Genomic DNA, 13,862 nt, shown 5'->3' with positions numbered 1-13,862 from the left:
AGTCAATAAGTTCACCCAGTTTTTCGTGGCAAAAGTTGGTGCCTCGGCTTGTACTCGGGTCGGCTTATACTCGAGTATATACGGTAATAGTTAAAACCTGACAAGAATAAACAATAATTTGCAGTTAGCCCAATCGTGGGGATAAATAGCTGAGAAATAAATAGTGATTAGTATATCTTAATAAATATATTGCAATTCGCCCAGTACAAAGCTGTGAAAAAAAATGGTAGTTACTATTTCCATTAAGTATTGCACTCAAACAGTTGATTAACCAAGAGAGATGGCATGTACCCGAATAGAATTCTCCTAGAGGCTGCAAATAAGAGCGGCAGGAAGTAAAGGGTTAATAGGTACATAGAACACACAATTGGGTGAAAATATTAAATGGTCATGAGCAATATGTCCTGGCATAAAGAGTGTGATTATATCCTTAGTCCATAGTTAATGCTTGGTATAAACCTGCATTCATAAAATATTCCAATGTCTATAGCCGTGGGGAGAGCTGCCCCGGCCGATGATGGATACACCAAGTACTTTCTCCAATGAGTGGAGGGCTCGTACCCTGTGAAATAGCGCGCTGAACAGTACATGGTGATTTCACCATATATAGTTGTATGTGAGTGTTGCTACTCACAATACCTCCGATGGTCTGCGTAGAATCCGGTGACTGCGTTCTGGCTGGTGCAGTAAAGGTCGGACCTGGGAGATGCGGCGATATGCCGAGGTGTAGTGTGAGACCAGCGCTCCTGCGCTCCAGCTGTCGGCAGGGATCCGGTCACTCTGGTCGATAGCTGCGTCCCGGCAGATGTGCAGTAGGAGCAGGACCTGTGTGACGCGGTGGATCACGTGGTGCCGTGTAACTGCTGCTAGATGGAGGTACGGGTGGCAAAAAGGGCCGAAACCAACGCGTTTCGGAAAACTCAGCTTCTTTCTTCAGGTCCGGGACATATTGCTTATGACCATTTAATATTTTCACCCAATTGTGTTCTATATACATATTAACCCTTTACTTCTAGGAGAATTCTATTCGGGTACATGCCATCTCTCCTTGGTTAATCAACTGTTTGAGTGCAATACTTTCTATTTCCATTAACTACCATTTTTTTCACAGCTTTGTACTGGGCGAGTTGCAATATATTCATTAAGATATACTAATCACTATTTATTTCTCAGCTATTTATCCCCACGATTGGGCTAACTGCAGTTTATTGTTTATTCTTGTCAGGTTTTACCTATTAAATATTCTTCTATTTGTCTCATTAATAAGTGACTAGCTTTTCTCCCACATCTTGGTTTTTTCAGCGCGAGTCTATCACAAATATTTATAATCCTTTCGATTTCCTTGTGGTTGGTATCTAGAGTCGCAGCAGTTACAAAACCTTTTACACAGGCGCCACTTTATCGCTCTCCTTCATTTTTTGATTTTAACAATTTTTCCCTGGATCTGTAGCTGGATATTTCCTGCTTTTGAATTGCCTCCTATATACAGTGTGAGCCTCCACATTGCTTCCTATATACAGTATGAGGCCGCATATAGCCTCCTATATACAGTAGGAGCCTGCACAGCGCTTCCTATATACAGTATGAGGCCGCATATAGCCTCCTATATACAGTATGAGCCTGCACAGCGCTTCCTATATACAGTATGAGTCTGAACATAGTCTCCTATATACAGTATGAGCCTGCACATCGCTTCCTATATACAGTATGAGACCGCATATAGCCTCCTATATACAGTATGAGGCCGCATATAGCCTCCTACATACAGTATGAGCCTGCACAGCGCTTCCTATATACAGTATGAGCCTGCACATCGCTTCCCATATACAGTATGAGGCCACATATAGCCTCCTATATACAGTATGAGCCTGCACATCGCTTCCTATATACAATATGAGCCTTCACATTGCTTCCTATATACAGTATGAGCCTGCACATTGCTTCCTATATACATTATGAGTCTGCACATAGTCTCCTATATACAGTATGAGCCTGCACATCGCTTCCTATATACAGTATGAGGCCGCATATAGCCTCCTACATACAGTATGAGGCTGCATATAGCCTCCTATATACAGTATGACCCTGCACATCGCTTCCCATGTACAGTATAAGACCACATATAGCCTCCTGAATACAGTATTTGCCTCCTATATACAGTATGAGGCTGCATATAGCCTCCTATATACAGTATGAGCCTGCACATCGCTTCCTATATACAGTATGAGGCCGCATATAGCCTCCTATATACAGTATGAGCCTGTACTTCGCTTCCTATATACAGTATGAGGCCGCATATAGCCTCCTATATACAGTATGAGCACCAACATATAGCCTCCTGAATGCAGTGTTTACCTCCTATATACAGTATGAGCCTGCACATTGCTTCCTATATACAGTATGAGCCTGCACATAGCCTCCTATATACAGTAGCAAGAAAAATAAAAAATAAATGATTGAATGAGAGTAATGGTTTTGGGTCCTTTCTGTAAAAATCGTATGGGTATCTTTTTAGTCTTGGTTTTAGTTTTCTGTTTTTAATTATTTTTTCCTGTGCTTATACTCCAGTTCTCTATCTTCGCATTGCAGTATATGATCTGGCATGGAATTCATTGTTGAGGGCATTTCAAGATTTTATGAAGAAACACTCCTCTCACAAGAAATCTACGGCTCTTTTCGTACCCATTGGGTCTTCAATATTTCATATTATTTGTTCACATTTTTATTCATTTTTTCTTTTTTTATTTGTTTATTTCATTTACATATTTGTTTTATTTTTATATATTTTTTTTCACTCATTTTTTATTTTTTTCACAATTTTCTTTGTGTATTTTTGCTATGTATTATGCATTATACATAATTGTGTGTATAATTACTTTATGATATATGACATTTGATGTATGTATTGAATGCCATGTGTTATTTTTATGTTCATTTGTTTTTTAACAGAGACATGATATATAGTTGTTATAGTTATGTGATGCACATACACTTTCATATAGCCTGCATACACATTATGCTAATTGTTAAAAAAAAATTTTATTGCTTGCATAGTGTGCTTATAATTGACACATATGTGTGTGCCTTTGCACTCTATGTCAGGCATATTCACTTTAATGGTTCATACACACCGCTATAATTATTTCAGCATCATTATGTTTTATCCCCTCACTTTCAACACTTGCTATCACTTTAAATAGTGATTATTATTCTTCATAATTATTTTATTTTCTTGTCCTCACTTGAGCGCATGCCCAGTTCTGTCCTCCCTAGGAGCCTTCTGACGTGCTCAGTCTGGTATGTGGCTGTCTCTGGCTGTTTTGCAGCTTGAGCCACTTTCATGCTGATCATAGACTCCCTGTTCATAGTGGGGACTCAACAGCGCATGCGCCGATAATGCTGTGGACGTTTAGAACTGGATACTATTGACGTCATTGTGGACACTACAGCGCAGGTCCTGAATTTTACAAGCTTTATTAGGGAAAGCGGTTTATTGGTTGACCGCACTATATAAACTACATCCGGGGCACTTGTAAACCACGCCTCCTGAGGAAGCTGCGGCGTAACGCGCGTAGGGGCGGCAGGTTTTACAGCGACATACACAGCACATGTAAGTTGTTACTTTCTAATGCAGTCCTTGTATCTTACTCTGGAATTTGTATAGACAGTTTTTACTCTGTGTACACTTAACGCCTACCAGGCTTATTTGATACAAGGCACTTATGCACTTTTTATTCAGCAGTTTACTCTGGGCACTTATTGTATGCAAAACCTTATCTGGGCATACATATTATGTAAATGAGGAGTTTGCTGTTTACTATGCATTCTATTTGTGAAAGGAAAGCAAAGAAAATACATGTTTTATACAGATAAAAACTTTATTAACTGTCAAGGTTCTGGTTTAATTATATTGTGTTTATGTCTGCTGTAACTTGCATTTAGCATTTATGCTCTGTTAATTATTCTAAATAAATTATTTAGCTTGAAAAACTCCAATTTTGATCTCTTGTGATGCTTAATAGCTCATTTATGAGATTTTTTTTGCTATTATATTTCCAGTGAGTTGAGCCTTTGAAGAATTTTTTTCCAGTATTTGGGATATATTTGTACTTTATCCTATATACAGTATGAGCCTGTACATCGCTTCCTATATACAGTATGAGGCTGCATATAGCCTCCTATACACAGTATGAGCCCACATAGCCTCCTGTATACAGTATGAGGCCGCATATAGCCTTCTACACTGCGTTCCAAATTATTATGCAAATTGGATTTAAGTGTCATAAAGATGTAATTTTTTGTTTTTCAAATAAACTCAGATGGTATTGTGTATCAGGGCTCTTTGGATCACTGAAATCAATCTCAAACGCCTGTGATAATTAGTTTACCAGGTGAGCCCAATTAAAGGAAAACTACTTAAGAATGATGTTCCACATTATTAAGCAGGGCACAGGTTTCAAGGAATTTAGGAAAGAAAACGGATCTCTCTGCTGCTGAAAAGCATCAAATAGTGCAATGCCTTGGTCATGAGATAAAAACATTAGATATTTCCCAAAAACTTAAACGTGATCATCGTACTTTTAAGAGATTTGTGGTTGATTCTGAGAACAGACATGTTTGTGCTGATAAAGGCAGAATGAGGAAGGTTTCTGCCAGGCAAGTTCATCGGATTAAGAGAGCAGCTGCTAAAAAGCCATTACAAACCAGCAAACAGATATTTAAAGCTGCTGGTGCCTCTGGAGTCCCTCGAACCTCAAGGTGTAGGATCCTTCAAAGGCATGCTGTGGTGCATAAACCTACTATTCGGCCACTCCTAAACAGTGTTCACAAGCAGAAATGGTTGCAGTGGGCCCAGACATACATGAAAACTAATTTTCAAACAGTCTTGTTTACTGATGAGTGTCGAGCAACCCTGGATGGTCCAGATGGATGGAGTAGTGGGTGGTTGGTGGAAGGCCACTATGCCCCAACAAGGCTGCGACGTCAGCAAGGAGGTGGAGGAGTCATGTTTTGGGCCGGAATCATGGGGAAACAGCTGGTAGGGCTCTTTAAGGTTCCTGATGGTGTGAAAATGACCTCTGCAAAGTATATAGAGTTTCTGACTGACAGCTGTCTTCCATGGTATAAAAAACAGAAATGTGCCTTCAGGAGCAAAATCCTCTTCATGCATGAAACTGCACCATGTCATGCTGCAAAGAATACCTCTGAGTCATTGACTGCTATGGGCATAAAAGGAGATAACTCATGGTGTGGCCACCATCTTTCCCTGACCTCAACCCTATGGAGAACCTTTGGAGTATCATCAAGCGAAAGATCTATGAGGGTGGGAGGCAGTTCACATCAAAACAGCAGCTCTGGGAGGCTATTCTGACTTCATGCAAAGAAATACAAGCAGAAACTCTCCAAAAAATTCACAAGTTCAATGGATGCAAGAATTGTGAAGGTGATATCAAAGAAGGGTTCCTATGTTAACATGTAACTTGGCCTGTTAAGCTATTTAACTCCAAAATATCCTTTTTGTTCAGTGAATGTGACCTCCTAATGCTGCAAATTCCACAAATGAGCATTTTCAGTTCTTTAAAACATATCAAATGTTTAGAAATTCTACTGTGCATACTAATTTGGAACAGTGCAATTTGAGTTTTTATTCATTTTGGAGATTATACTGTTATCATTGGGAGGTTTCTTCAATAAAATTCGATGCATATTCTAACGGGTGATGACTTTTATTAGACTGACTGTCATTTGTACCGACTATTTAGGAAAATCAGAGAAAAATAGCATTTGCATAATAATTTGGAACACAGTTTATATACAGTACTAGCTGAAGAGCCCGGCGCTGCTCGGGCATAGTAACTAACTGTGGTAAGTTATAGAAAATTATAATTATCCTCCATCCCATAGTCCCTGCCCATATACCCATCATACATATCCACGATCCCATAGGCCCGTGCCCATATACCCATCATACATATCCTCCATCCCATAGTCGAGTACCCATATACCCATCACATATCCTCCATCCCATAGTCCCATGCCCATATACCCATCATACATATTCTCCATCCCATAGTCCCATGCACAGATACCGATCATACATATTCTCCATCCCATGGTCCCATGCCCATATACCCATCATACATATCCTCCATCCCATAGTCCCGTGCCCATATACCCATCATACATATCCGCTATCTCATAGTCCCGTGCCCATATACCGTCATACATACAGACAATGTGATTTTCTGGATTTTTTTTTCTCAGTTTGTCTCCCATAGTTGAGGTCTACCTATGATGTAAATTACAGACGCCTCTCATCTTTTTAAGTGGTGGAACTTGCACTATTGCTGACTGACTAAATACTTTTTCTCCCCACTGTATCCTCCATCCTATAGTCCAGTGCCCATATACCCATCACACATCCTCCATCCCATAGTCCTGTGCCCATATACATATCCACCATCCCATAGTCCCGTGCCCATATACCCATCAAACATATCCTCCATCCCATAGTCCAGTGCCCATATACCCATCACACATCCCCCATCCCATAGTCCCGTGCCCATATACCCATCATACATATCCACCATCCTATAGTCCAGTGCCCATATACTCATCACACATCCTCCATTCCATAATCAACCATTATGACATCATAATGAGCGGCGGCAGGGCTTGCAACCTTTGATGACATCAGCATCTCCATGGCAAACATTGTGACATCATAATGAGGGGCGGGGCTTGATGCACACACACTGCTTCCCCAGTATGCAAATAGGGGCATTGTGACAAAACAATGAGGGGCGGGGCTTGACGCGCACACACTTTTTCCCCCAGTATGTAGATGGGGGCAAAATTGTTTGGTGAATTGGAACGCGCAGGGTTAAAATTTCGCCTCTCAACATAGCTTAGGACGCTCTCGGGGTGCAGACGTGTGACTGTGCCAAATTTTGTGGCTGTAGCTGCGACGGTGCGGATGCCTATCCCGGACATACAAACATACACACACACATACATACATACACACTTTGAGCTTTATATATTAGATGAGGCCGCATATAGTCTCTTATATACAGTATGAGCCTGCACATTGCTTCCTATATACAATATGAGCCCACATAGCCTCCTATATACAGTATGAGCCTGCACATCGCATCCTGTATACAGTATGAGGCCACATATAGCCTCCTATGTACGGTATGAGCCTGCACATCGCTTCATATATACAGTATGAGGCCGCATATAGCCTCCTATATACAGTATGAGCACCCACATATAGCCTCCTGAATATAGTTTTTGCCTCCTATATACAGTATGAGCCTGCACATTGCTTCCTATATACAATATGAGCCCACATAGCCTCCTATATACAGTATGAGCCTGCACATCGCTTCCTATATACAGTATGAGGCCACATATAGCCTCCTATGTACGGTATGAACCTGCACATCGCTTCCTATATACAGTATGAGGCCGCATATAGCCTCCTATATACAGTATGAGCACCCACATATAGCCTCCTGAATACAGTTTTTGCCTCCTATATACAGTATGAGCCTGCACATTGCTTCCTATATACAGTATGAGCCTGCACATAGCCTCCTATATACAGTATGAGCCTGTACATCGCTTCCTATATACAGTATGAGCATCCACATATAGCCTCCTATGTACAGTATGAGCCTGCACATCGCTTCCTATAAACAGTATGAGCCTGCAAATCGCTTCCTATATACAGTATGAGCCCACATATAGCCTCCTGAATACAGTGTTTGCCTCCTATATACAGTGTGAGTCCCCATATAGCCTCCTATATACAGTATGAGCACTCACATATAGCCTCCTGACTACATTGTTTGCCACCATATTGCCTCCTATATACAGTGTGAGTCCCCATATAGCTCCTATATACAGTATGAGCCCCTATATAGCATCCCATATCTAACTGCTTTTACCTTGGTATCATTAATTTTCTATGAGACTACTCTGTTCTCATATTGTGCATTTATGCATTTAGTAGGGCTTAATGGAATGACTGCGCTTGTTACACATCAACTCTGTAGATGCGCTCACTTATTAGACTTTGGTTGGGGCAACTCTAAAATATAATAATGATAATGGTCCTGTCTAGTGACAAGTTTATTTTACAGGCTTCTGGAGAAAGGCACAATACCAGTCATTCAAGGGTTAAATCTTTGGAACACTGAGAGGGACTTTCTAGCCAATGAAACCACAGTATAAAACACCTGTGATAACTATGGCAACTGCGCTGATGTCATAAAGACATGCATCTATGATGCAGGAGAAGATTCCAGAACCACAAGTCATTCAGCCGTAGACGGAGCCATACTTGATGTGTCTGGAGACCTGGAGCTTCATCACTCCACAATGGGAGGAAGGGGACACCGCCTAGCCAGCCAGATCAGCCATAGCGCCTAGCCAGCCAGATCAGCCATACCGCCTAGCCAGCCAGATCAATGGGGTGACAGATGTTGCAGCCAGATCTCCCTCACGTCCGGTACTCGCCGCCTTCACTTTATGTGTACGGCCTGGAGAGGTCGCATTAGGCTTCTCCAAAACAAATATGACACAATGTACAAATTCAGGTACAATTTGCTGTTACATGTTGGCACTAACCTTCTAAGCCCAAGGGAAGGGCAGTCCTGCAGCCATGGTTCCCTAGAGGTTTCCACCACAGGGGGTTTTTCCTCTCCTGAGTGCTGAAGGACGATTCTTCGTGAGTCGGGGGTTCTGCCATTTTCAGTGTCTCTTTCATAGTAATTGGCGGATTCTAAATTTCAGACACTGAAAGAAATAATAATGATGAGATTTGGAATAAAATTCGGTCAATTTAACATCCAATAAAAGTGTTTTGTGTGTTTCTTTCACAATCTTCGGTTGGTGAAATTTTGTTGGGGATCAGGATCCAGCATCCATGATCAAGCCATGAAGCCAGATATGAAGTCAGAGCAATTTAACCCTGCGCTGGAAGACAGGACGGAGCAGAGATGACAAAGTGTGACTGCACAATTAGCACAAGTTCACACTCTTCCTCCCATTCAGATACACGAGGGGATTCAGGGCCGAGTTAGGACTAAAAAGCAGCCCTGGCACACAAAATTCACCAGCCCACATACAATAAGTGTCCTCAACCCAAATCGTAGAACACTGATAGGTCATGTAGGATTTTGCTTTATCCGTTACCATGGCCGAAACAAAGTATTTTGGGTGCCCAAGGCAGATGAAGCCGAAGGCGCCCATTTTGCATTTCTACCCAGCTAATTCTTCCCTTTTCCATTAGGTCTATGACATCATGTGATTAATAACTGATGAGCTGAATCCTTCTAAGTCAGGCCCATATACATTTGTATCTCATGAACCTACAACTCCCAGTATGTCCTTAACAATGGTAAGGAGATGCTGGGAGTTACCAGTCTTTATCAGACTGTGGACTATACAGGAACCATAGTACTGATGAGACGCAGTCAGTACCAATAACTAAAAATGTACATCCTGGTACCTTATAGGTGACCTCTTCTCAGATTGAGTCTTTTCTTTCTCTTAGGCCTGTTTCACACTTCAGTAGCAGCAGGTCACAGAGGCCACCAGCTTCCAGCACACCATACTCACATGCCTGCTCGCCTCTCCGCTCCCTTAGGCGTGGAGCGCATATTCATTACCTTAATGAGCAGTACCACGTGATCACTCGACAGGAAGAGCTGCAGGCTCCGGCTGCCAGAACGAGCTGCAAAGCCACCAGGGAGGTAAAAAGGATGGTTTTACCAGTTATAGGGCGTGCTGGGTCTGCTGGACAATTGTTTCTCCAAGGATCATTGTGGATACAGGGACCTCATTGCCTACTGATCAGGCACCAGGAAGCCCTGGATGAGATCTGGAGTTTCCGCTGTGGAGTCTGATACTTGCCTGGAGTTCATCCTGAGCCCTATATACAGTATGGGAGAGGACATGGGGGGACTCTGTAGGGGAGGACATGGGGGGACTCTGTAGGGGAGGACATGGGGGGACTCTGTAGGGGAGGACATGGGGGGACTCTGTAGGGGAGGACATGGGGGGACTCTGTAGGGGAGGACATGGGGGGGCTGTGCAGGGGGGGTAAATGAGGAGGCTGTGTAGGGGAGAACATGGGAGACTGTGCTGGGGGGGTACATGATGAGGCTGTGTAGGGGAGGACATGGGGGGCTGTGCAAGGGGAGAACATGAGGGCTCTGTAGGGAGTGTACTGTGGGTCTGTGCAGGGGGAGGACACGTGGGTCTCCTTACACTGTTTTATGGTGCAGCTCTATGCAGGGCAGTGGTGGAGGTTCAGTAGGGTCATCAAGCTAATACATACATATATATAGAGAACTGCAAGAAGATTAGAAAATTAGAAATAATAACAGCAGAGTTAGTAGTAGACTAAACATTAGATCTTTGAGTGTAGTGTGGGCTCTTCGGATGCTTCCGTAATATCAACGACTAGAGTTGAGCGAAACGGGTCGAAAAAATTCAAAAGTCGCCGACTTTTGGCAATGTCGGGTTTCATGAAACGAAAACCGACCCTAGGATGAGGTCGGCCACGAGGTCGGCGACCTACGCGCCAAAGTCGCGTTTCAAAAGTTTGTTTTGCGCTCTTTTTCAGCCAATCAGGATCCACGGACACTGTGGGCAACGTGATGACATAGGCACGGGTCACCACCATCTTTCATAAGGGCATGCAAGTGATTGGCTTGCTTTGGGGGGCGTCACAGGGGGTATAAAAGGGCGTGCACGCCGACCGCCATGTTACTCATGCTGATCTCAGAATAGGGAGAGCTGCTGCTGCTGCTGATTTTGTAGGGAGAGCGTTAGGCAGGGAAGAAGACACCAAAAACTGCTTCTGCTGCTAGCGATTTTGCCTGTACAACACACCAGTCACTGTGCAGTGCAAGGGGAGGCTATATAGTGGTGTATCAGTGGTGTTGGTTGTTGGGCTGCCTTCTAAGGCTTCCTGACATTCCTGCATTGCTGTTTACCCACTGCTCCGCAAACTGCTTTTTTAAAAGCAATCACAATTTTTTTTTTGCCCTGCTGAGGTACTGAGCGTGCATTTTTTCACACCATACAGCGGTGTACGCTCCTCACACAGTACCGTGTAACGGCTGTTATCACAGCCACAGTGAAGCTATCAGTGAGTCACTCTGTGAGAATAAGTCGAGGACATGTTCCGTTCTTACAGACCTGCACTCTAGGGAGATTCCAATTCTGCCCAATTCTACATACACCTTGTAGTTTGTGATACACTAGCCAATTTCTGCCTGTGACCTAGCGCTCAGATATTCAGTGGGCCTCACACAATCCATAAGTGTCCAGTGTCCACAAGTGTGTGCAGAAATTCAAAATCTCCTTTATCCTCTAGTCACTTTGGTCACAGCTCTGCCATCGAGCCTGTGACAGAGCGCTCAGATGCTTGTCAGTGGGCCTCACACAATCCATAAGTGTCCAGTGTCCACAAGTGTGTGCAGAAATTCAAAATCTCCCTTATCCTCTAGTCACTTTGGTCACAGCTCTGCCATCGAGCCTGTGACAGAGCGCTCAGATACTAGTCAGTGGGCCTCACACAATCTATAAGTGTCCACAAGTGTGTGCAGAAATTCAAAATCTCCCTTATCCTCTAGTCACTTTGGTCACAGCTCTGCCATCGAGCCTGTGACAGAGAGCTCAGATACTAGTCAGTGGGCCTCACACAATCCATAAGTGTCCACAAGTGTGTGCAGAAATTCAAAATCTCCCTTATCCTCTAGTCACTTTGGTCACAGCTCTGCCATCGAGCCTGTGACAGAGCGCTCAGATGCTTGTCAGTGGGCCTCACACAATCCATAAGTGTCCACAAGTGTGTGCAGAAATTCAAAATCTCCCTTATCCTCTAGTCACTTTGGTCACAGCTCTGCCATCGAGCATGTGACAGAGCGCTCAGATACTAGTCAGTGGGCCTCACACAATCCATAAGTGTCCACAAGTGTGTGCAGAAATTCAAAATCTCCCTTATCCTCTAGTCACTTTGGTCACAGCTCTGCCATCGAGCCTGTGACAGAGCGCTCAGATACTAGTCAGTGGGCCTCACACAATCCATAAGTGTCCACAAGTGTGTGCAGAAATTCAAAATCTCCCTTATCCTCTAGTCACTTTGGTCACAGCTCTGCCATCGAGCAGGATTGAAATTTTTGATGGTTTTTTACTCCTCTCAACAGCCCAAACAAGTTTCTAAAAGGATGAGTTTGCAACTACTTTACTTTTGGAGAAAATTCAAAACATTCATTATTCAATAGGGCCCAAACTATCAAAAACCAGCGGTTTGAATGAACACACATTTCTTGGTAGAATCATGCAGGACTGAAATTTTTGATGTTTTTCTACTCCTCTCATGAGCCCAAACAAGTCTCTAAAAGCATGAGTTTGCAACTACTTTACTTTTGGAGAAAATTCAAAACATTCATTATTCAATAGAGCCCAATAGCAAAAACCAGCGTTTTGAATGAAGAATCACATTTCTTGGTAGAATCATGCAGGATTGAAATTTTTGATGGTTTTTTACTCCTCTCAGCAGCCCAAACAAGTTTCTAAAAGGATGAGTTTGCAACTACTTTACTTTTGGAGAAAATTCAAAACATTCATTATTCAATAGGGCCCAAACTATCAAAAACCAGCGGTTTCAATGAACACACATTTCTTGGTAGAATCATGCAGGACTGAAATTTTTGATGTTTTTCTACTCCTCTCATGAGCCCAAACAAGTCTCTAAAAGCATGAGTTTGCAACTACTTTACTTTTGGAGAAAATTCAAAACATTCATTATTCAATAGAGCCCAATAGCAAAAATCAGGTTTTGAATGAAGATTCACATTTCTTGGTAGAATCATGCAGGATTGAAATTTTTGATGGTTTTTTACTCCTCTCAACAGCCCAAACAAGTTTCTAAAAGGATGAGTTTGCAACTACTTTACTTTTGGAGAAAATTCAAAACATTCATTATTCAATAGGGCCCAAAATATCAAAAACCAGCGGTTTGAATGAACACACATTTCTTGGTAGAATCGTGCAGGACTGAAATTTTTGATGTTTTTCTACTCCTCTCATGAGCCCAAACAAGTCTCTAAAAGTATGAGTTTGCAACTACTTTACCTTTGGAGAAAATTCAAAACATTCATTATTCAATAGAGCCCAATAGCAAAAACCAGCGTTTTGAATGAAGAATCACATTTCTTGGTAGAATCATGCAGGATTGAAATTTTTGATGGTTTTTTACTCCTCTCAACAGCCCAAACAAGTTTCTAAAAGGATGAGTTTGCAACTACTTTACTTTTGGAGAAAATTCAAAACATTCATTATTCAATAGGGCCCAAACTATCAAAAACCAGCGGTTTCAATGAACACACATTTCTTGGTAGAATCATGCAGGACTGAAATTTTTGATGTTTTTCTACTCCTCTCATGAGCCCAAACAAGTCTCTAAAAGGATGAGTTTGCAACTACTTTACTTTTGGAGAAAATTCAAAACATTCATTATTCAATAGAGCCCAATAGCAAAAATCAGGTTTTGAGTGAAGAATCACATTTCTTGGTAAAATCATGCTGGATTGAAATTTTTGATGGTTTTTTACTCCTCTCAACAGCCCAAACAAGTTTCTAAAAGGATGAGTTTGCAACTACTTTATTTTTGGAGAAAATTCAAAACATTCATTATTCAATAGGGTCCAAACTATCAAAAACCAGCGGTTTCAATGAACACACATTTCTTGGTAGAATCATGCAGGACTGAAATTTTTGATGTTTTTCTACTCCTCTCATGAGCCCAAACAAGTCTCTAAAAGGATGAGTTTGCAACT

At 42.2% G+C, this 13,862-nt stretch overlaps 1 long non-coding RNA gene across 1 annotated transcript in view; it reads right to left on the bottom strand.

Moving 5' to 3' along the window:
* The window catches only part of LOC141058929 (uncharacterized), a 266,551-nt gene that overhangs the window by 173,974 nt on the left and 78,715 nt on the right, over positions 1-13,862 (bottom strand). The window contains exon 3 of the long non-coding RNA XR_012222352.1: positions 8,638-8,805. This is a non-coding gene — a long non-coding RNA (uncharacterized lncRNA). The remainder of the gene's footprint in view (positions 1-8,637; positions 8,806-13,862) is intronic.

The sequence above is a fragment of the Dendrobates tinctorius genome, unplaced genomic scaffold (genome assembly GCF_039654945.1).
Source record: "Dendrobates tinctorius isolate UK_male_01 unplaced genomic scaffold, ASM3965494v1 ptg000220l, whole genome shotgun sequence".
Classification (NCBI taxonomy): domain Eukaryota; kingdom Metazoa; phylum Chordata; class Amphibia; order Anura; family Dendrobatidae; genus Dendrobates; species Dendrobates tinctorius.
The sequence above is the reverse complement of the archived record's forward strand: the minus strand, read 5'-3'. Positions and strand labels throughout refer to the sequence as shown.